Source organism: Lygodium microphyllum, chromosome 17 (assembly GCF_053477565.2).
Source record: "Lygodium microphyllum isolate KBCC chromosome 17, Lygodium_microphyllum_v1.1.10, whole genome shotgun sequence".
Taxonomy (NCBI): domain Eukaryota; kingdom Viridiplantae; phylum Streptophyta; class Polypodiopsida; order Schizaeales; family Lygodiaceae; genus Lygodium; species Lygodium microphyllum.
In genome coordinates this window covers 115,647,006-115,670,430 of record NC_141151.1, presented here as the reverse complement: position 1 = coordinate 115,670,430, position 23,425 = coordinate 115,647,006, and positions in this window count along the sequence as shown.

Sequence of the window (23,425 nt, the reverse complement as noted above, 5' to 3'; positions counted from 1 at the left end):
AAACACGGGGTTCAAGATATAGCAAGGAAAGAGGCTAACAAGAAGAACTCAAATTTTTGATGCCAAAGTACTCTATATTGTTTGTCAAGTAAAATACATGAAGTCCATGTTCAGAAAAATCTGTAGTATCTCATAATCTGTTTTGCATTCAGGTGTTTGAAGACAGTTTTTCCATTGGCACATAGATTTGAAGAGTCTTAAAGAGTTCTGCTAGGCAGCAATCCCTATGAACAATTCTCGATCTAATCATTTGAGCAATCAACCCATCAGTCTACCCAACATTCAGCACCAGTTCAAGACTATTCTCAGCATTCAAATTTCAGCAAGAGATTGCCATAGGAGAAGACAATAACAGTGGATAGCAGAGAATGGAAACACTTCAGCTGTGTGACTTGAATCCAATACACTCAGCAAAGGAGTCATGGTTCCCCCACAAAAAGGGATGTCTAACAAAGGACCCTCTGATAGACTACATCACAACCTGAAAGACTGTTTTTCAAGCCTCCAGATCTACACATGCAAAACATATGTCACACCAAAGCCCACTCTCATGCTAGGAAGACCTCATAATTTACATTGGATGGGAAGGTCTTTGGAAGTTCAGAAACCACCGCATCAGTTAGGATTGCACTATGGAGACATGCTTCCTCTCGTGCTTCAAAGACCTCATATTTGCATTTTGGAGCCTTCCACTCAGCATACCATCAGCAACTAGCAGATATGCAATAATGTTGTTAAGCTCTTTTGTGTACCTCAAAACCAGCCTCTTCCAAGTAGAGCACTAATCTTATACTTTCAAACCAGCCTTCCAAATGAAGCCCTAAACTCTTGATCTCCTGCACTGTGCATAGAAATTATGTAATTAGCCTAAAGTTGACAAGCACCAGCTTCAAGCTACTTCCCATGCTGCCAGCACCAAGTCCACGCTATCTCCCAAGACACTGAACCGTTGTAGGATCTCTTGCTGTCTGAACTGTCTTGACCATATGAAGATACTGCATCAGAAGTGTCCAGAATTTGAGCAGAAAACTCAAATTCAGGCCATTCCTTCATAAAAACTTGTAGAGTTCTTAATTGGCATAGCACCACTCCAGATTCAGCCCATCTGCATATTCAGCAATGCTCCATGAAGGCCTGTAGTGTTCTAAAACAGCATAAACCCACTCCAGGTCACGCCAACTCCATGTCCAGCACACCTTACATGTACTATATCAATAAAATACCACTCCATTACCCCATCTTAGATCAAGACAAGAAATTGTTGCAACCAAGGTCAAGGCAAGAAATCGTTGTGACCACTCAGGTACAGGATGCACTTATCCAGGACTTTCTGCATCCAATCATACCGACAAATCTCGAGAGCCTCCGCAGCAGTAAACCATCTTCGCTGTCGAGCATGCTGTTCAGGCCACTCATCCAGCTCCTCGATTACAGCTAGTGTAAACATATGGGCTCGGCACTGACCTTGAGGACTACAGCCTCCTTGCTGATGTTTGCTCTTAAAATCCCATGTTCCTAGGAAGTCCTTTCGCTGGCCACGAACACCTGCTTCCTCATAAGCTTGTGAACCCGATATTCAACATCAGGAGCATCGTCGGGCAGGTTGTTGATGCCAATGGTCTGTGCTATCACCTGGATGGTCCCCTTCAGCACGATACTCGTCTCTGTCTCTCTCTCTATCTCTCCATTCATTCCTTCAGTCAGTCATGCGTCTCTTTCTTTTGTCAGTACGCAGGCTCTTAGCTTTCATCCAGCATTCTGTGATATTCTGATTTGGATGGTGTCTGTGTATTTAAATTCTGCCATTACCCCGCCTTTCAAGCACAAATTAACATACACGGATACAGAGGATTATTGCATGATATGATCAGGATCATTCTGAGTTTGTAAACTGAGTATTCTCTGTGTCTGGCTCCGTCAACTAGCCATTAATCATTCCGAGTTTGTCGACTAAGCTCTGTTTGTCTCTAATCTGGGCACAACTCGCCATTCATAGCCTTTCAAAAATATCCCCCTTTTTCCTAGCTTTTTCCCTCTCCAATCTCAACATAGCATTCGTAAGGATATTCTGAAAGTACAAAGCTTTCTATCTTTCCCTCCAACTTTCAAAACAGAAAGCCTTCTCTTTTACTACTTCAATGATTTCTCCCATGAATCCATGGTATCAAATGCACCAATTTATAACCAACCTTTGAAATCAGATGTAGCAAAGGATTTCTGTTGTGATCCAATCGAAGCAAGGTCCATAAGTTCAGCCATGGATGATATGAACCACAAGCATCAGAAAAATAGCACGATAGCACGATTTGATTCAATGCTTCAATGACCTTCGATGTCACAAAGCTCTCTGGTTCATCTCCTCCATTCGCCTCATTTGATTCCACGATTTCCTGCACTTTTCTTGGAGATCATCATTAAAATTATCAGCTTGATAATGTCCTTTGGCATCAATTTTTCATATTTTTCTGTCACACATACAACATGCATACAAACTGAAACACACATAAACACAATCACACAAGTGGAGTATGTACATTTGATGCGGGTACTAAAATGACGGATTATCTTAATGCATCAATCACACACAATGAATCACACGCGAAAAGATAACACAAATGCACAACAAAAATGGAGGTGTTTACGGCTCGGATGCGCAGCAGCATGACATCCACCCCCTCTAAACTTGCGCATCCTCCGGATGAGCCAACTATCCAGGATCATCCAAGTCCACAAACAGGTCCAGTCCTTCATCAGTTTCTAGTAGACCTGTTTCTCCATCAGCTTCATCATCTATATTCTCTGCTTCTTCTGCTAGACTTTCTTCTACCTGCTCTTCTTCTGCCAATGCTTCAAGTGAATACTCTTCATCTTCTCTTCTCTTGAAAATCTTAACTCGTTTTCCAGAAATGGGCACCCTCAATACCGTCCCATCCAATTCAGCCAACTCATGGGTAGCATTGTCAAAAACCTGTTTCACCTCATATGGTCCAAACCATCTTTGAACCATTTTTCTCATACTACTATGCTGATTCTCTAGGCTACTGTTGTAGACTAGAACCCAATCTCCCTCTTTTATGGCTCTAGGCCGCAAGCGATGCCTCAAATCAAACATGTCCTTGTTTCTGAGTCGGGTTGCCTTCAAACAATCAACTGCTAGTTGCACATCTTCTGTCCTTCTCTCCAGTTGACGAATCCGAAGAGCTAGAAGCTCCTCCCTTGATAAATTCTCATGCCATGGAAGAGCACTCCACGTGAGAGCACAGGTTTCTGTAGGCATGACAGGTTTTTGCCCATACATCAACTCAGCATGCATATATCTAGTAGTAACACTATGTGTAGAGCAGTCCGCCCACAATGCAAAAGGCAGTAATCTCGGCCAATCTCTAATCCGACCTCTACAAGCTTTTGCCAATGCCTTAACTATCAGCGGATGTCCTCTTTCACTCTTGCCATTTCCCTCTGGATTATAGGCAGTAGTAAGAGCCAACTTAATCCCAAGCCATGATAAAAATTCTCTAGCTTCGTCTGCATCTAGCTCTCCACGATCAACTGTAATCTTGCCTATACATCCATACCTGCAAAATATTTCTTCCAACAAGAATTTACATACTGTAGTGGTGGTCTTCGTCTGCAAAGATCTGCCTTCAACATAGTTTGTAAGATGCTCCCTAGCCAAGACAAGATATCTCATCTGCCAAAGTCCCACTGGCAAAGTAACCAAGTCAACCACCCATTTATAATGCATACATAATGGATAGGTCGGATGCAACTCATCACGATGCCGCACTAAAGAGTAAAGCTGACAGTCCCTGCAAGTCTCCACAAAATGGGAAACATCTTTATACATCCCTTTCCACCAGTATCTTTCTTTGATTTTCTCATAGGTAGCCCACACACCTCTATGACCAGCCCAAGAACTCTCATGAAATTTCACATAATCTGTATCTTCATCGCTACCTCACAAAATACTCTCAAGGGTAAGCCACCTCTCTTCTTTGGATGCTTCCAAAGAAAACCATCTTTCAAGAAATATCCATAAGCCTTTCTTCTGATTTTCTTGAATTCATCATCTGTCCAATCAGCTCTTCGAGTCAATGAACTTAGATACTGTCCAATTTGCAGCCACTCGTCAACATAGAGTTCTTCAATAAAGGCTTCAACAGTAGATACATGACAATCATGAACAAGGACACAAGTTGCAAACACTATCTCATCATCTTCTGCAAGCATTGACTCCTCATCCTCATATCTCGCTCTAGATAGCATGTTAGTAATTGGATTATCTTTTCCTGCTATATGTCAAAATTTTGGATTCAATGATTTGATATAGGCAATCCACCGAAGCATCGCTATATCTGGAGTCGAACAGCTAGTAATCATGCCAAGCAAAGGCAAACAATCTATTTCCACAACAACTGAAGCACCAATAAAATACCCTTTATCACACTTCAGTGCAGTGACTACTCCCCACAACTCTCTTTTAATCTGCGGATATCTCCTCTGTCGCTCATTAAGAACTTTAGCTCCAAAGCGGATTGCATATTTGTTTCCATCAGCATCATCCTGTCCCACTGCCCAACCTATGCCAATAGGGCTAGTATCAACTGTCAACATGATTGGCCATCCACATTGATAATCCGCCTTGCGAAGAGTAGGAGCTGACTGCAACAGCTTCTTGAGTTTATGCATGGCTTTCGAATGCTTCTCATCCCAATGAAATTTCTGCCCCTTTTGAAGCAGCTGATAGAGAACATCTGCTATGTGAGAAAAATGAGGAATCCAAATCATGTAAAATACACAAGCTCCCACAAATCTCCGCATCTCTGAAGTAGTCGAGCAATACTTTACAATCCTGCTTATGGCATCCACCTTTGCAGGTGAAGGCTTCCTGCCATAATAACCAACCATATGCCCAACTATGATGACTTCACTAACACCAAAGACAGATTTCAGCCTTGAAAGAGTCAAGTTCACCTCCTCTAATCGTGTCAATATTTTCTCACAAGCAACCAAGTGTTCAGCCACAAATTGTCTACATCCTCGCAAATCAAGACTCTCATTCTTTTCTTCTTCTGCACAACCCTTAATAGGCACATCATCTAGGAAAGGCATGGTAAACTATGGAATATAGTCTCGTAGAACTCTATGCATAGCATTCATCATATGAGCAACTGAGTTGGTGGCACCTTGAGGGAAGGTACACATCTCACAAGACCAATAGGTGTCCGCATAGTAGTAATATCCCTGCTTTCCAAGGCAAGCTGAAACTGATCATAACCAGAATACAAGTCACCTAGAGAATAGATGGCTCATCCTGCAAAAGCCTCAACAAACTCATCCACAACTGGACCTGTTCCCACATTCCTGATTGTCACTTTGTTCACGGGCTGCATATCCTGAATAAATCTCAAAGTACCATTCTTCTTTGGTACAATAAACCACCTGTTAGAATAGGGGGCAGAAGAGGGTTCCAAAATTCCCATCTTAATCTTCTCATTCAACAACTCTATTAGCTTTGGTAAGTGTGCTCTAGGCACATGTATAAGACGTATATTCCATGGCACATGAGGGATAGTGAAGATGACCATAGGCGCAACCAATTCGGGACTAATGCAACCAATTTCATGAGGAAAGAAAGCAAATGCCTTACCATGACGTCCAAGCATCTCTCTAAAGCATTCTTTTTCCACTGGAAGCAAGAAATCATCATTTCCAATCTTCAATTCTGCAAGAGTTTCAGCTGTAAATTTATGTCCAATATTTGCAGGATTTCTCAACATAGGCTGCTTCATAGCTTTTTATATATGCTCATCACTATCAGGAGGAAGCGGCCCTGCAACCGGCTTAACCTTCTTATCAACTGTTTTATATTTCGTGTCAACCTTGGCATCAGTCAGGCACTCTTTTCTTTGCTGCAATTTCTGCAAATTTTCAGCAACTCTCAACTTTGTTGGCTGAAAAATTTCAGCCCTTTGCTCTATGGACTACATGGGTGCAGCCTGGAACTCTGTATGCTGAAATTTTTCAGCATTAAACTCTGTTGGCTGAATGGATTCAGCCCTCGGCTCTATGGACTACATGGGTGCAGCCTCATACTCCATATGCTGAATTTTTCCAGCATTTAACTCTGCTGGCTGAAAGGTTTCAGCCCTTTGCAACTCTGTAAGCTGTTCAAGATCAGCCATAGATTCAGTTTGCTGAGTTTTCTCAGCCTCTAACTTTGTTTTCAGCATAAAATCAAAAAATTCCTGAAACATATCCAAGGTTTGCATAGGTATGATCTTTGAACCCTTACATACATCAGTTTTCAGCATTGTTCCCATCTTAGATAATGTATCCGCATAAGACTTCCCTTCATAAAGCCCATCTACATGCTCTTCTGCTTGCAAAATACCTGCAATCTTCAACTCTTTCTCCTTACGACCAATGTACTGCCTGGCAGCTCTAGACAAATCTAAAATTTTCTGATAACTCACAGAACTATCTAAAGAAAAACCAACAAAATTAGTGGAGAAAGACTGGCTGCCAGGAGGCGAGATCTCCTCTTTTCTCCGCTCCGTACCACTGGCATCTCGCAAGACAGCGGTACCTAATGAAAATCCAACTCCTTCGCAGGTAGTGGTGCCTCACGCAAGGAGTCCTTGTTTCTCGGATGATTTACCCCAACAGTCATAAACTGAACAGCTCACATACCATCCTTACTGCATATCCGTGCATAGGCTGAGCCGTCATCCATCACTTTCGTCTCCATTCTTGCTTCTGTAATGAAAGGCTGTCCAAGAATAATTGGATAAGAGCAAGAATCCTGAACAAAGCAATGATAATCCTCTTCAACATTACCAATAGAAATTCTGATGCTTGGACAAGCAGCATACATATCAATAGAAGTATTATTGGCAGCTCTCATGCGCCAGCCATGCTCTGCATCCATAGGCCACTTGCCACTCTCATAAACACCTCGAGCAATAAGATTAATCTCAGAACCATGATCGACTAAAGCGACCAAAGGAATCTGTTTCTCTCCAATCCTTACCACCGTCTCAGTGGTTGCTCTAGCCCAATGACTGCGTGAAAAATGGCTGCGAGGAATGAGGATAGGGGTATCATCATCTTCATACTGCATAGGCTGAACTATTTTCTCCAATTGCGGATTGACAGAAGCATTCTCAACCATCACTGCATCATCATGCTCTTCCCCAAGAGCTCCATGCCATAATCCCTGTAAAGCAGGTCCTTCCATCGCATGTCATTTCCTCCGCAAAAGATCTTGCATCTGATCCTGTATTTCTCTTCTAGCAATCCCAAGAGCTTCTCCAACAATAAAAGTGACTTCATTATTCAAAATTATTTCATGAAAAATCTTACTCATATCCGTCTGCATATCAAGGTCTGACAAGAGCTTGAATCCTGGCTCCTTTCTTGGTTGCTTCTTCTCTTTCATTTGCTTGTCTCCCATAGGTTGTTCAGGAGCTGGAGAACTCGTCTTAGGTGGAGCTGTAACAGGTGGTGAAACAAAGTCACCCCTTCTAGTCTTTCTGGAGGTGCTGAGACCCTCCTCATCTCTTCTTCTCTTTTCCTCAACCATGGCATCTAAACCCTGCGTTTTCGCCATATAAGCAAAAATAGAATACCTGTCAATAGGACAATCCCATCCCGTTTCTCCTCGGATGCTGGAGCCCACACAAGTCATAGTGGATGCCTGAACTTTCCCTCTTCTCGCTATCTCCAAGGCAGAGGACCATAAAGCAGAGTCTCCATCTGATTTCTGCTCAAGCTGGACTCCATAAGCTGAAGCATCTCCTCTAACACTCACATAATCTGATGGCGCAGCCATATCATCAACGAGCTTCTTCATACCTCCCTTACCAAAGTTCGTGTCAAGAGGAGCACCAGTCTCTGTCAGCCATATCTTCCCATCTTGTCCCCAGAACACTACATTTTTCTTACGTGCTTCTTGAAAAGCATCACAATCTCTGCAGTGTTGGTGCTCTGTACTATCGCACCAAATACATCGTCTCCCTTTTCTTTGGCCAGCTAGAAAAGCAGTCACTGGAGCAGGTGCTACAGTAGGTACTAACATAAGTTGCTCCTTTAACTTACCAACTTCAGCTTTGACTGCTTCAATCGTCAAATCTACCAAGCCTTTAATAACATCATCTATGGATAAGGGCACTGGAGCAGCAGGAACTGGTGGATTTACAATAGGAGGAGTAGGTTTAGGCATAGAACTTGCAGCAGGGGTAGAAGAAGAGGTCTCCAAGGATTTTTTAGAAGCAGATCCTGTATTACGATGCAATTGTACTCTCCTGCGCTGCTTCTTAACAAGAGCATTCACAGCATCAACGACATGTCTCCACTCGATCTTTAAACCTGAATCAGTAGCTTGATCTTCCAAAAGATCATCCAACTTTTCCTGTAAATCAGCATCAGCGGCTTGTAAAAATAATTCCACTTTTTGCATCTCCAAAGCTTGCTGCTCAGTTCCATCCAACTGATCATAGCGGCTCTCAAACTCTCGCAGAAGGGCGGTAACTGAAAGTCCCTTATTAGGCATAGAAACCCATGCTAAGAAATTCCTGCGGTTCATAAGACCTGTATCCTCCAGGAAATATTTATCTCTTAATGCCTTCTTAAACTCTGCCCAACCAGCATGTGTTCCTTGAATTTCTGAAATTCGGACTTCAAGAGCGCGCAACACGATCCACAAGAAGTAGCGGCTCCAAACATCTTGAGAAACCCCAAAAAACTTCATCTTCTCTTCATACAAATGCAGGTAAGTTGACACTTGTTGGCCGTTGAACTGCTTCATCTCCTATTGGACAGCTTTCAAGGCATCCATGGCATCACTATCATGTTTCCCGTGAGCTTGCTGCTGCATATAGGTTGTAAATGACTGAAATAGGTTCTTCATGACATTGTCATCTGTCATCTATTCTTGCGAGTCTCCCATCTTGCTGAAAATTGACACAGCACTTTCACGTCGGGTTCACCAGAAATGTCGTAGAGTTCATGTAAGAGCTGCAGAACACGGGGTTCAAGATATAGCAAGGAAAGAGGCTAATAAGAAAAACTCAAATTTTTGATGCCAAAGTAATCTATATTGTTTGTCAAGTAAAATACATGAAGTCCATGTTCAGAAAAATCTGTAGTATCTCATAATCTGTTTTGCATTCAAGTGTTTGAAGACAGCTTTGCCATTGGCACATAGACTTGAAGAGTCTTAAAGAGTTCTGCTAGACAGCAATCCCTGTGAACAATTCTCGATCTAATCATTTGAGCAATCAACCCATAAGTCTACCCAACATTCAGCACCAGTTCAACACTGTTCTCAGCATTCAAATTTCAACAAGAGATTGCCACAGGAGAAGACAATAGCAGTGGACAGCAGAGAATGGAAACACTTCAGCTGTATGACTTGAATCAAATACACTCAGCAAAGGAGTCATGGTTCCCCCACAAAAAGGGATGTCTAACAAAGGACCCTCTGATAGACTGCATCACAACCTGAAAGAATGTTTTTCAAGCCTCCAGATCTGCACATGCAAAACATATGTCACACCAAAGCCCACTCTCATGCTAGGAAGACCTCATAATTTACATTGGATGGGAAGGTCTTTGGAAGTTCAGAAACCACCGCATCAATTAGGATTGCACTATGGAGACATGCTTCCTCCCGTGCTTCAAAGATCTCATATTTTCATTTTGGAGCCTTCCACTCAGCATACCATCAGCAACCAGCAGATCTGCAATAATGTTGTTAAGCTCTTTTGTGTACCTCAAAACCAGCCTCTTCCAAGTAGAGCACTAATCTTATACTTTCAAACCAGCCTTCCAAATGAAGCCCTAAACTCTTGATCTCCTGCACTGTGCATAGAAATTATGTAATTAGCCTGAAGTTGACAAGCACCAGCTTCAAGCTATTTCCCATGCTGCCAGCACCAAGTCCACGCTATCTCCCAAGACACTGAACCGTTGTAGGATCTCTTGCTGTCTGAACTGTCTTGACCATATGAAGATACTGCATCAGAAGTGTCCAGAATTTGAGCAGAAAACTCAAATTTAGGCCATTCCTTCATAAAAACTTGTAGAGTTCTTAATTGGCATAGCACCACTCCAGATTCAGCCCTCTACATATTCAGCAATGCTCCATGAAGGCCTGTAGTGTTCTACAACAGCATAAACCCACTCCAGGTCATGCCAACTCCATGTCCAGCACACCTTACATGTACTATATCAATAAAATACCACTTCATTACCCCATCTTAGATCAAGACAAGAAATTGTTGCAACCAAGGTCAAGGCAAGAATCATTGTGACCACTCAGATACAGGATGCACTTATCCAGGACTTTCTGCATCCAATCATACCGACAAATCTCGAGAGCCTCCGCAGCAGTAAACCATCTTCGCTGTCGAGCATGCTGTTCAGGCCACTCATCCAGCTCCTCTGTTACAGCTAGTGTAAACATATGGGCCCGGCACTGACCTTGAGGACTACAACCTCCTTGCTGACGTTTGCTCTTAAAATCCCATGTTCCTAGGCAGACCTTCCGCTGCCCACGAACACCTGCTTCCTCATAAGCTTGCGAATCCGATATTCAACATCAGGAGTATCGTCGGGCAGGTTGTTGATGCCAATGGTCTGTGCTATCGCCTGGATGGTCTCCTTCGGCATGATACTCATCTTTGTCTCTGTCTCTCTCTCTCTCCATTCATTCCTTCAGTCAGTCATGAGTCTCTTTCTTTTGTTGGTATGCAGGCTCTTAGCTTTCATCCAGCATTCTGTGATATTCTGATTCGGATGGTGTCTGTGTATTTAAATTCTGCCATTATCTCGCCTTTCAAGCACAAATTATCATACACGGATACAGAGGATTATTGCATGATATGATCAGGATCATTCTGAGTTTGTCAACTGAGTATTCTCTGTGTCTCGCTCTGTCAACCAGCCATTAATCATTCCGAGTTTTTCAACTAAGCTCTGTCTGTCTCTAATCCGGGCGCAGCCCGCCATTCATAGCCTTTCAAAAATATCCCCCTTTTTCCTAGCTTTTTCCCTCTCCAATCTCAACATAGCATTCGTAAGGCTATTCTGAAAGTACAAAGCTTTCTATCTTTCCCTCCAACTTTCAAAACAGAAAGCCTTCTCTTTTACTACTTCAATGATTTCTCCCATGAATCCATGGTATCAAATGCACCAATTTATAATCAACCTTTGAAATCAGATGTAGCAAAGGATTTCTGTTGTGATCCAATCGAAGCAAGGTCCATAAGTTCAGCCATGGATGACATGAACCACAAGCATCAGAAAAATAGCACGATAGCACGATTTGATTCAATGCTTCAATGACCTTCGATGTCACAAAGCTCTCTGGTTCATCTCCTCCATTTGCCTCATTTGATTCCACGATTTCCTGCACTTTTCTTGGAGATCATCATTAAAATTATCAGCTTGATAATGTCCTTTGGCATCAGTTTTTCATATTTTTCTGTCACACATACAACATGCATACAAACTGAAACACACATAAACACAATCACACAAGTGGAGTATGTACATTGGATGTGGGTACTGGAAGGACGAATTATCTTAATGCATCAATCACACACAATGAATCACACGCGAAAAGATAACACAAATGCACAACAAAAATGGAGGTGTTTATAGCTCGGATGCGCAGCAGCACAACAACGATGCTGGTGGTAAGTTGTAAAACGGGGATTGCTCCTAGTGAAGGTTTAAGTTTTCTAAGGTTTAGTGCCGCAGGGGGGGGGGGGGAGGAAATGAGTTGAAGGAAAAAATGAAAATTAGAAGGGAGAGAAAGAGGCCATTAGAAATGAACATGGAGAAGAAGAAGGGAGTGTTGGATTTTGGGGGATGTCTACTGATGGTGACGAAGGGAAAGAAGAGGACAATTATGACAGAGGCGCCATTTTTTTATCAAGACAAAAGAAGAGGGAGAGAATGCAATGATTTTCCTGATCATCACCATAACTAGGAGTATGAATCATCATGGCCATCTTCTAAATCACTACCGTTCTCTTTTTGCATCTGCGCGTTCAAGTATGAAGAGAGAGATAACGATTATCAATACTAGTGACAGGAGTCATCATTGCCAACATTAGGAGGGTAGCCCCTCTCAATTCTCATTTTCTCTCTATCATCTCATTCTTCTTCTTCATCGTCACCATTCTATCCATTTAGAATATGGGTATATAATTTACCACCACCCATATGACTCATCACTCCTCACCTCATTTTGATCAAGACGATCAATCATGTAGCAAGGCATCATCAATTGGTGGCATCACAAAATCATGGTGGTGTAATTTGATTCATAGACAGGCACAAAGAGGATTCTTCTCTTCCTTTCCAACCTATATTAATAACGGTTTAATTAAAAGAAACCACAAAGCCTTGTTCACGTGTGGAGAATCGAAGACCATAGTAGCGACTTTGGGAACATAATTATAGAATGGAAAATTAGGAGAATGTTGTGAGGAGCATTAGCAGACCCCACTCCCTAGCTAGACGGTAGGACACGTTCTTCCAAGAACAAAATCTCAACTTGTGTGTTTCCAAGTAAGCGCCTAATCTGTTTAATAAAAATAAGTAGTATGAAATTATAAATTTCTTGGTTTATAATTTTTATCTAATGTCTCAAAACTTAATTTTCAGTTTTAATTATTTCTAGTATTTATCTTTGCATGATTTATATTTTAAAAATCAAAAATATCTAAAAAGGCTTAAGAAGGCTTTTAAATGGCATAGATAAATTTTTATAAAATATCTAGTTGAACAATTATGAGATATAATAGTTTTCTCATAAATTCTATAATATTGAAAGTATTTTTAATTTTTTTAAATATGTTTAAATATTTTAAAAATAAAAATTAAATTTTTAAAATGAAAATTACAGTATTTAGTGATAAAAAACATATTTTAATTCAACAAAAATCAAGATCTTTTATGGAAAGAACTGAAAATATGGTTTTAGATGTTTTATGGAATTTTCTTGGGGTTAAAGAAAAAAAAGATTAATTTGATGTTATTACTTTGAAACACTATTAATATCAAAATATGGTGTTTCCGACTTCACGCAAATTAAGAATGTTCACAAAGTATTAAGCTATACCATATGGAATAAGGGAAACATTTAAAAGGGAAATTAAAGTTTATGGGTTTGTGGAATGTTAGTTGATTGTTTTGAAAGTTTGTCGATTAATAAATAATAAAGGAATTTATTATATAAAGATGGAGAAGAAATAATTTAAAGGAGCTTAAATCGAGATGTGTAGATAGATCCATTGGATCTATGCCCTGAAACCAATAACCTTAGGGATAAACATCCTAGGCTTAGCATTCTAGTGTCCGGTATAGAGACATAGCCGTGAAGGTTTAAAAAAAAAACAAAGTGCAAGGCTAAGTAGGCTTACTAAGGTTTAGATATTTGCATGAGAATAGTTTGACTACTACGAACGAGTTGTGTAAATATTAGGGAAGGCTAGACAGAGTTATTGTAGTTAGTGTCAACAATCGCCTATCTAGTGCAACACTCATAGTGACGTGTGCTCTCTATCTCTTTAATGTCTAAGAAAGATAGGTAGTAAGGGCCTAGTTGCATGGGTAGTTGGGAATAGCTGTACAAGAAAAGATCTCTCTCTCTCTCTCTCTCTCTCTCTCTCTTTATGAGCATGGGAAACATCAAGGAAACAACAACACATGAAGGCAAGAGGAGTGCAATATACGAGCTATGTCAGTAAGGAGGGTGGGCTAGCACCAGTTGCAAGGTCATGGAGGGCAAAGTATGGTGGGGAGGGCAACATTGGGTAGGGAAGGCGGGTGAAAAAAGGGTACAAGTGTGATGGTGAGTGAAGCACTATTGGGCAAATAGCTCATAGGTGTGATGGTGGGTGAGTGAGATCCACATGTGCGCACACGCGCGCACGCACACACACACACACACACACACACACACACACACACACACACACACACACACACACACACACACACACACACACACACACACACACACACACACACACACACACACACACACACACACACACACACACACACACACACACACACACACACACACACACACACACAGGCATATTTTTGAACTCTAAGTGTAGTTTGTGAATACAATGATGTGGATTTTCAAATCAAGGATGTAACATTCCAATTTTGTGTAGAAGGATACTACTTTCAAATGAGGAATGAGAAATATGGACCACCTACACTTTAGCCCATTATAACGTTTTCATCTACCTAGGATTTCCATGTGATTGACAACGTTGAATTACATAATAGTGATGTTGAAATGTTGATTGGTTCTCTTATCTAGACCACCTCTTTAGGAGCCAATTTGGGTCCCTTATAAAGTCCCAAATTATTCACTTTTAAAAATATAATGACCTGGTGTCAAACTTATTATTAAAACTAAGAAAAATATTCAAATTTTGGGTTTTCAAATCTTAAAAAATGGGAAATCTTCAAGTATAGGTATCATGTCTACTCCAAGAAAATGTGCAACTTCAATTGATCATTATTTCAAAAGGTTTAATGCTATGGGGTTTTGTCAAAACCTTGAATGATGGCAAACCTTTATCTCATTGTACATCATTTGATAAGGCATCTTTTCTATATCTTATTTCCAAACTACATTGGTAGAACCCTCCAAACAATACTTGTCAAGGTGGTGATTTCAAAGATACACTCTCAAAGCACTTTTGAATTTGTGAAGCCTTGAAGAAATAACAATTCAAATAAAGCCATGATTCTGGGCACGATAAAAAGTCATAGAATTGAAATATGTTGTTTAGTGAATGGCATCTCCTTGAGTAATAGCTTCAAAAATTCATGCTATTAAAGAATTCTCCTTACATTCAACAAACACATGGACACTTGTGTCGTTATGTGAGCCTTATCTTCTACTTTCCTTGCTTTGATTATGGAAAATCATGTTGTGTCCATCATTTGGGATGTACACCTTAGAAGGGGGCCTTTTGATCATAGTAGACTAATAATTGCAAACTTAAATTCTACCAACCATGACATAGTTTTTTAAAATTTAAACATGGACAATATACTATATTTGTTAATAAAAATAGTGAATTGACATTTTGTTTGTATCAATTGGATGTTTTACATATTTCCAAACACATTGCTTGCTAGAAGTTATGTGAAATGCCACCATGTTAAACAACCTATGTTTAGGGTAGATTGGGTGTCCATCACACACACACACACACACACACACACACACACACACACACACACACACACACACACACACACACACACACACACACACACACACACACACACACACACACACACACACACACACACACACACACACACACACACACACACACACACACACACACACACACACACACACACACACACACACACACACACACACACACACACACACACACACACACACACACACACACACACACACACACACACACACACACACACACACACACACACACACGACCATGGATGTAATAGTCCTCCCAAAAAGGACATTTGGACTATTGAAAGTCTTCTTAATATTGGATTTATCAAGAATAGCATTGTGTGAATATGTGACAACCCTTGTATTAACTATAATGTGCAAGTGGAAAGGTCATTAGACCAACATTTGCAAAAGTTATCCTCCAATCATATCTCCAAAGAGACAATCTTGAAATGTCTTCTTCAACATTTGAAGTTTTCCGCGGAGTACCTCTCCATATAGCAATTTATTTATTGTTATATGTCCAAATGTGCTTCTACCTCCTTTCATTTGTCTCCACTACCTTTTGTTTTCTAGTCAAATGATCAAGAAATTTCCTTTTGATCTACCCTTTGTAATGGTATAAAGTGGGGGAAAAATTCACTTGTACATTCATTACTCCATCTTCATGAGATCTTTATCCACTATCTAGGGGTTTTTCTAATAATATATGAAATAGTTTTAGAAGAATAATCAAGTGTTTGGACCTTTGGCAAGCTATTCCAAAAAAAAGTGCCATCAATACAAATGATCCCATGTAAGGAAGATTATATACAAAGAACTTTCTTAAGCAAGAAAAGTTATTATAGATAAAGGTTTTAATTTTTTGTATTCATGTAGTAGATATACACTTTTTAAAATCACTTTTTCTCCAATTCTCATCTTTAGATAAATTGGTACTTTTACATTACTTCTTTTGATCCACATAATTTTTGCTTTTCACTAAAAATTCTTTATTTCATTCATTCATATTTTGGAAAAATAATAGTGATTTATCAAGTGTTACTCAAGATGATTTTTTTAAAAGAATCAACACATTTGTTTTCTATTGTTATACTAAGAAATGCAAACAACCTTTTTCCAAACTTAAGTTTAACTATTGAAATCGGGCATTACATGTGCAAATGTTGCATGGTGCTCATATATCTAATAGAAGTTTCAATATCTCCCCTCCAAGGTTGGAGGATGACTTAGAGTAATCCCACTTGCCACTTGCATATGGGTTTTGCAATTTGCAAAATATCTTCCCTCCAATGTTGGAGGATGATTTAGAGGGATCCAAACTTGCCACTTGCATATGGGTCTCATAGTTTGCAACTAGAATTGTCGCGACCTAAAACTGGCTGGACACTAGCTATAAGGCTTTAGTCGGGCCTTTTATGCTCACCAAACCACCTCATGGCCTCTGGCTAGGAGTGTTTGGAGGTCGTTCACTACTCTAAAGAAATAACACATTTGTATCAATTGCAGTCCAATGGATTTGCCCTTCCCAACTCCAACAGAGAGAGTATCAAACATACAAATGATCAAGACCTCGATTCACATACAAAAAGAGCTCCCCTAGCAAAATGTTGTGGCTCTTATGGCTCTCCTACACCCCGAGGATTGGCCCTAGGATGTGCCATCTTATACACAAAATACGAACGTAATAGAGTCCTCTCATAATATAAACGTAATGACCTAGAAGACTATATAAATTCCTCACTTCATCTTTTTTTTCCAAAAAATCTCACTAACCTACAACAAAAGGAAATCTTACACTCTCAACATTGGTTGTCACCTAAACATATAATTGCCAGGCATCTGGGAATTTATCTTCTGATACCACATGTAAATTGCACATGCAAAGTGTATGGCACTCCATGCTCAAACAACTTAACTATAAACTAGCCGCAATGTGAAGTGCATAAACAATCTTTTCATGATTTCTTTCTACTAGCATCATGTTGCGTTGCTAAGGTACATTGGGCTAACTTATGCTATTGAACCTCTTAAAACTTATATGAATCCTGTCCTATATGCTAAGATATACAAATAAATCAATAACTTAATCAAATATATTTCCATTTCAGCCTCACATCCCCTATCATTTACATTTAGGTTGATTATGCAAATGTAAGGAGATTCCATGATAATTTTCTATAGAAATGAGCCCTAAAACACACACTTTAACATATAAATAAAGGAAAACTCTCATGCTTCACCTTTACTATATATTCATAAATAATTTTATACTTTTTTATGATTGTTAAATTTTTATGTGCAAAAAATATTTTTTTCTAACTTTTTTCCTTAATTTGACTATTTTTCACATTAAATTTTTTATTTATTTCAATATAAAATTTTCCATTTATTTTAATATAAATTATTTATTTTTTTGGATATTTTTTATTTGTATGACTTATGTGAAGTGTGATCTATCAGCATATTCAATTTCATGCCATATGAACATCATTTGAATCCCAAAGTATCATTAGCTTGCCAATGAGTAGTGATTTGAGCACATTAGCTAATGTGTGGCCTCTGGTTAGTCCCCCCACATTTTTTGGTGCAATTCCTACTAGTTGATTTGCTCCTCTCCTGCCTCTCCTTAGTTGTAACCAACCTCTCCCAATAGCTAACCAATTGTATTCTTAGATTATGTGGCATAACCAACCCCCTCAAAGTTCAAGTAGCCAATTGTGAATAAGAAATCAACACACATATATTCTCCAAGGTTCCCTTATGCTTGGTTGAAAAGTATGTGGTGTCAATTGATTTAATTGCATTAGACATGGCCCCATTGATATTGTTTTGAATTGGGACTAGCTGAAACACGTGTAAAATTGCTATGGACTTCTCTCATCTCTACATGGAGTTTATGATGCATGGACAACTTGTCCACCTAGATGGAGTTGATAAATAATATTAATTTTTGGGTAGTTATGGCAAAGCAACTCAAAAGGGAGTTCAAGAAATGCTCACAAATCTTTGTCTTGCACTTGAATATGGAAAATTCAGATCAGCCCTCCAAAGTATCTAAGAATTTAGCCTTGGAAGCCTTACTAGAGGAGCATGACGATTTGTTTCATATGTCTACATCCCTTCCCCCTAAGAGGTAAGTGGACTACCCAGTCAATCTCAAGCCCCATTCTAAGTTAGTGAACAAGCCACCTTATAGTCTCTCCAAGTGTGAATGTGAAGAAGTTGCAAAGCAAGTCAAAGAGTTACTTGAGATGGGGTTTATTGAACTGTGTTCCTCCCCTTATGCATCTCCAGTCCTGCTAGTCAAGAAGAAAGTGTAATGTGTCCACCTATTCCCTTCAGGACACGTCTTAGCAGTCCATCAGAAAGAGATCTAGAAAGCTCCGCCCAGCACTCCCATGGAATGTTACGGGGTTTGCGATCTAGGACTGTCCGTGTCTGCCACGTAGCGGAAGTATTCTGGCCGTTCCCACTTAGGACCGACCTGAATTAGGGTTTCCCCTAATGGTCATTTCCTAAATGGCAACTACTGTCGAACCCTGAGTGAACTACTTTACGTAGAAATGCCAGGGCTGAAGCGAATTCATGTTGCACTTGGTTCAAGGAGAATGGGAAACGAGAGGGATGCAAAGCTCAACCTCTTTGCCATAAGGCATAGCCCCATTCCGTTCCCCTAAAACAACGTAAATTGGGATTATTATAACTTAGACTCTAGATCAACGCCCTTGCTGTTCGTGTCATTTGAAATGATCTTCTTGCTGTCATTTATGATTGAGAAAAGTTTTCGGCCAATCGAGATCACCCATCCGTAGGATGGACCCATGGCCACATCCACCGCACTTTCCTCAGGTTGTTTTAGTTATATAATTACCTACCACATTTAGTTGGACATGCATCAATCAGCTTCCTTAATTAGCCCATTAGGCACCTGTTCCTTCACGTAATCATAGCATTTGACATAGAAAAACAGTGTCAAGCAAGTTCCTTTCCAATAGGTTATCACATTAATCTTTGGAATACATTTATAAAGTCCAGCCCGTAGGCTTATCCATAATCCGCCCAAAGGCTATCCAGCAATCCACAGGGATTACTAATCCAAGATTCTACCTGTAGACTAGTATGCGGGCCTTGAGATCCAATCCCGAGTCACGTTGGCCTCTTGTGTAGGGCCCGGAAGGCAAGGGATTTATGGCCAGAGCCCCCTTGGCACCCGAGCGTCCTTTTGCTCCAAGTAGCACTCAACGGAGAGACCTCACGCGGTGGGTTTGGTCCACCTTCCCAGCGCGGTTAACAACCCCCTTGGTAAGGGTCAAGTAGACAGTCGGGGGTAACTGAGGCTACCTCTTCCTTCAAGCCTTCAACCTGAAGCGTTAGATATCTTTTCATCCTTTAGTTCCTTGAGCAAACAAAGCAAACAGTGTTCTCTAAACTGTTCCAAGCACAATCATTTCCAGTGGTCGTTATTTGGCCAATTGCTAAGGAGTGAATCCTTCTCTCTGAATGCCTCTAGCATTCGATCCGGGATCAATTGTGACTTGGCAAGATCCCCAAGGGTTTGTTTGATAACTCGTATATCCTTGGGTTAGGGCCGTACCCTATTAACCCAACTTTAACCAATGCCTCAAGTTCTATTAATAGTGAATATATTGCTCCAAATTCTTGATTGGTCCTTTGCTTCCAAGCAAATATCTAATTTCCTTATCTTGGTCACTTTTCCCAAGAAAGGTGCTATATCAGGACGACTACTCATCCTCTTGCAAGATAAACTTGCACAAGAATCTACGAATCTCATTCAGAAGGAATTGTCCATTCCCTTGTGATCAATTCACAAGATCATGCGACTCTGCAACTTGTTGCATAAGTGTCGCATCAAAATCCATGGGACTATTTTACCCATCGAATGGCATCTTCTAATCACGAAATCATGATTAGATAGGGAACAAGTTAGGGTGTCTTCATATCCAATCCATTTGTGATAGCACTAGGCCGACATTGTCGGTCCTAGGGTTCCAATTCAAACCAAGTTTCATCCTTTTAGCGAGCAATCCTTAGGGTAAAAACCCTAGATCATTTCTCACAAGTATGTCCTATTGTCCCTACATTCTGTGAATGCGGACAGGTCTTTTAGGGTATGAGAGTTTCAGCTTGGCAATAAGAGCGACTAGGTCACGTCCTCAACGTGCTAAATCCTAGTTAGCACTTGGGGTATGTTGCATCGATTTAACCATTCCTAAGCGATTCCTTCGCGGTTTTAGGTGTTTAGGGTAAACCAATTTACTTGTCTACTCTTGAAGATATTTACGATACCATTCTTGTAATCACATGATTTATTACCTACGTATGATTAGATTCATGCAACTAAGCTTTAGGGTTTTATGTTTAAAATGAACCATGCAGCCTTTTCTAACTACTACGTAGTTGAACGAGATTTATGCCAATTTCCTAGAGTTTAATCTACTTCATGCAGCCCTAGAATCATTTTCATGCCTTGCAATTTCCTACGGTTGTTAACAAGCTTCTTTAATGAATCATTGCGAAGAAAGAGATGTCTAATAATGCAACATGCGATTTTATCTTTCCATACATAATCGAAGTGTACAACAATAATTTCGACTTTGACCTTGTTGTTCATGTATATGCATACGTATTGGTACAAAACGTGCTTTCTAAATAAACAATCGGTTTGTGAATTCAAAAAGTGAGTATATTTTATGGGCAAGTACTTGGTCAATGAATTTGGCTAGATAGTGTCCTAATAGACTACATAGAAATAAATAAGTGATGAGCATTTCATCATGTATTCAGCTAGTCAATGTTTTGATATGCTAATTGTTTTGTATTGTTTGATAAGATGGGCATTTAGGTCATATATTTGGCTAGAAAATGTCCTCACCTATGTGTGATTATACTAAAAAGTTGTAATGGTTTTGCATTTTTAAACTTAGTAACCAACAAATTAATGCAAATTATGTTACATTTTCCAATGACTTTTATGTCATGCAATTGTGTTTTTAATTAAAGATTATATGCAACACCAATTTAACTAAAGATTGATATCACATACTTGTGTTTTAAAATTGAAAACTATATGTAATACAAATTTGACATAAAAGTAATGTCATGTAATTGTGTGTTTTAACTGAAGATAGAATTAGGAGACACACACACACATACACACACACACACACACACACACTCTCTCTCTCTCTCTCTCTCTCTCTCTCTCTCTCTCTCTCTCTCTCTCTCTCTCTCTCTCTCTCTCTCTCTCTTGTGTTGTGTGGTAAGAGAGGCCTACTAATTGGCATGCACCATGAATTCAGCATATTCATGCCCTGAGCTAGTTCTCTTCTACCACTTAGTGTGCATAAATGTCAAGAATGGCGTGGTGGGGGGACTTGCTCAAGATGTTGTGCCAAACACACAAAGAATACACAAGGAGAAGCTCACTCAAGAGACAAGAAGAGAGAGATGGATACCAAAACGTTTTCTTGCTGATTTCTTCTTCTTCTTCCACACTCTTTACAATGTACACAAAGTATAGATAAGATGCAACATAGAGGAAAGTGGCCTACTAAGTCAAACAATGCATAACCGACTATACTGATCGATTGGGACTATAACTATGCCAGTTGTAAATAGGTGTAACAACCTGAATATAATAAGTAATGAGTCAGTGGCCATGTGAGAGTTATAATGACCACCGACATGCTAAGTGTAGACGTGTGGACCCATCTAACCAGGCGGTCCATCATCAATGTCCGCATATGTTGAGCTTGTCATCTCAACACTCCCCCTCAAGCTCAATTGCATCTCTGCAACTCCAAGTAAGCTTCGAAACTTTTGAAGCTTCTCTGTACCCAATGCCTTCATGAAGATGTCAGCTATCTGATCCTGTGTGCTGACATACACCAAGTCAATCTCACCTGCTAGTACCTTCTCTCTCACAAAGTGGTAGTGTACCTCAATATGTTTTGTCCTCGCATGGAACACAGGGTTCCTAGCCAATTGTATACTGCTCATGTTATCACAATAAATGACAACTGCACCTTCCATGTGCACATCTAAATCAACCAATAACTTTTGCAGCCATACTACCTCACATGCTGCAATAACGGCACCTCTATACTCAGCCTCTGTACTCGACAAAGCAATTGTAGATTGCTTTTTGCTGCTCCAAGCAACTGCTCCACTACCAAGAGAGAACATGTATCCGCTGGTAGATCTTATATCAGACATACTACCAGCGCAATCTGCATTTGTGTATCCAAACACCTGTACATCTATACCTGCCTCATAGAAAAGTCCATAATGTAATGTGGACTTCACATATCTCAATATGCGTCTCACTGCATCCAAATGTGGCTTTCTAGGTACTTGCATAAACTGGCTCACAAGACCAACATCGTAGCTCAAGTCTGGCCTTGTAATGGTCATGTAGATCAAACTCCCCACTATCCTCCTGAACATAGTAGGGTCTTCTATCTCATCCCCAACATTAGCACTTAACTTTACATTCTGCTTCAACGGGACTGAAAGTGGTTTGCATGCTGTCATACCATACTTGGAGAACATATCCAAGGCATACTGTCTTTGGGTCAACCATATACCATCATCACATCTAATCACCTCAATGCCAAGGAAGTACCTTAGCTCACCTAAATCCTTCATCTCAAACTTCTTCTTCAAAAAGCCCTTGACTTCAGCAATCCCACTATCACTATCACCTGTAATAATCAAATCGTCCACATAGATGACTATGATGACTAAACCTGCATCTCCCTTTCTCACATAAAGTGAGTGATCAGCATTAGAAACATAAAAGCCAATATTGACAAGATACTCTCTGATCTTGTCAGACCATGCTCTAGGTGCTTGCTTGAGCCCATAGAGCGCCTTCTTTAACCTGCACACATATGTCAGATGCTCTAAATCTTCATAACCTACTGGCTGATCCATATACACTTCTTCCTACAAATCACCATGCAAGAAGGCATTCTTCAAATCCATTTGCTACAACCTCCAACCTTTGGCTACTACCAAAGCAATGACACATTTGATAGTTGCCATCCTAGCAATTGGACTAAAGGTTTCATCATAATCTATGCCATATGTCTGGGCATAGCCTTTTGCAACCAGCCTAGCTTTGTACCTACTAATAGAACC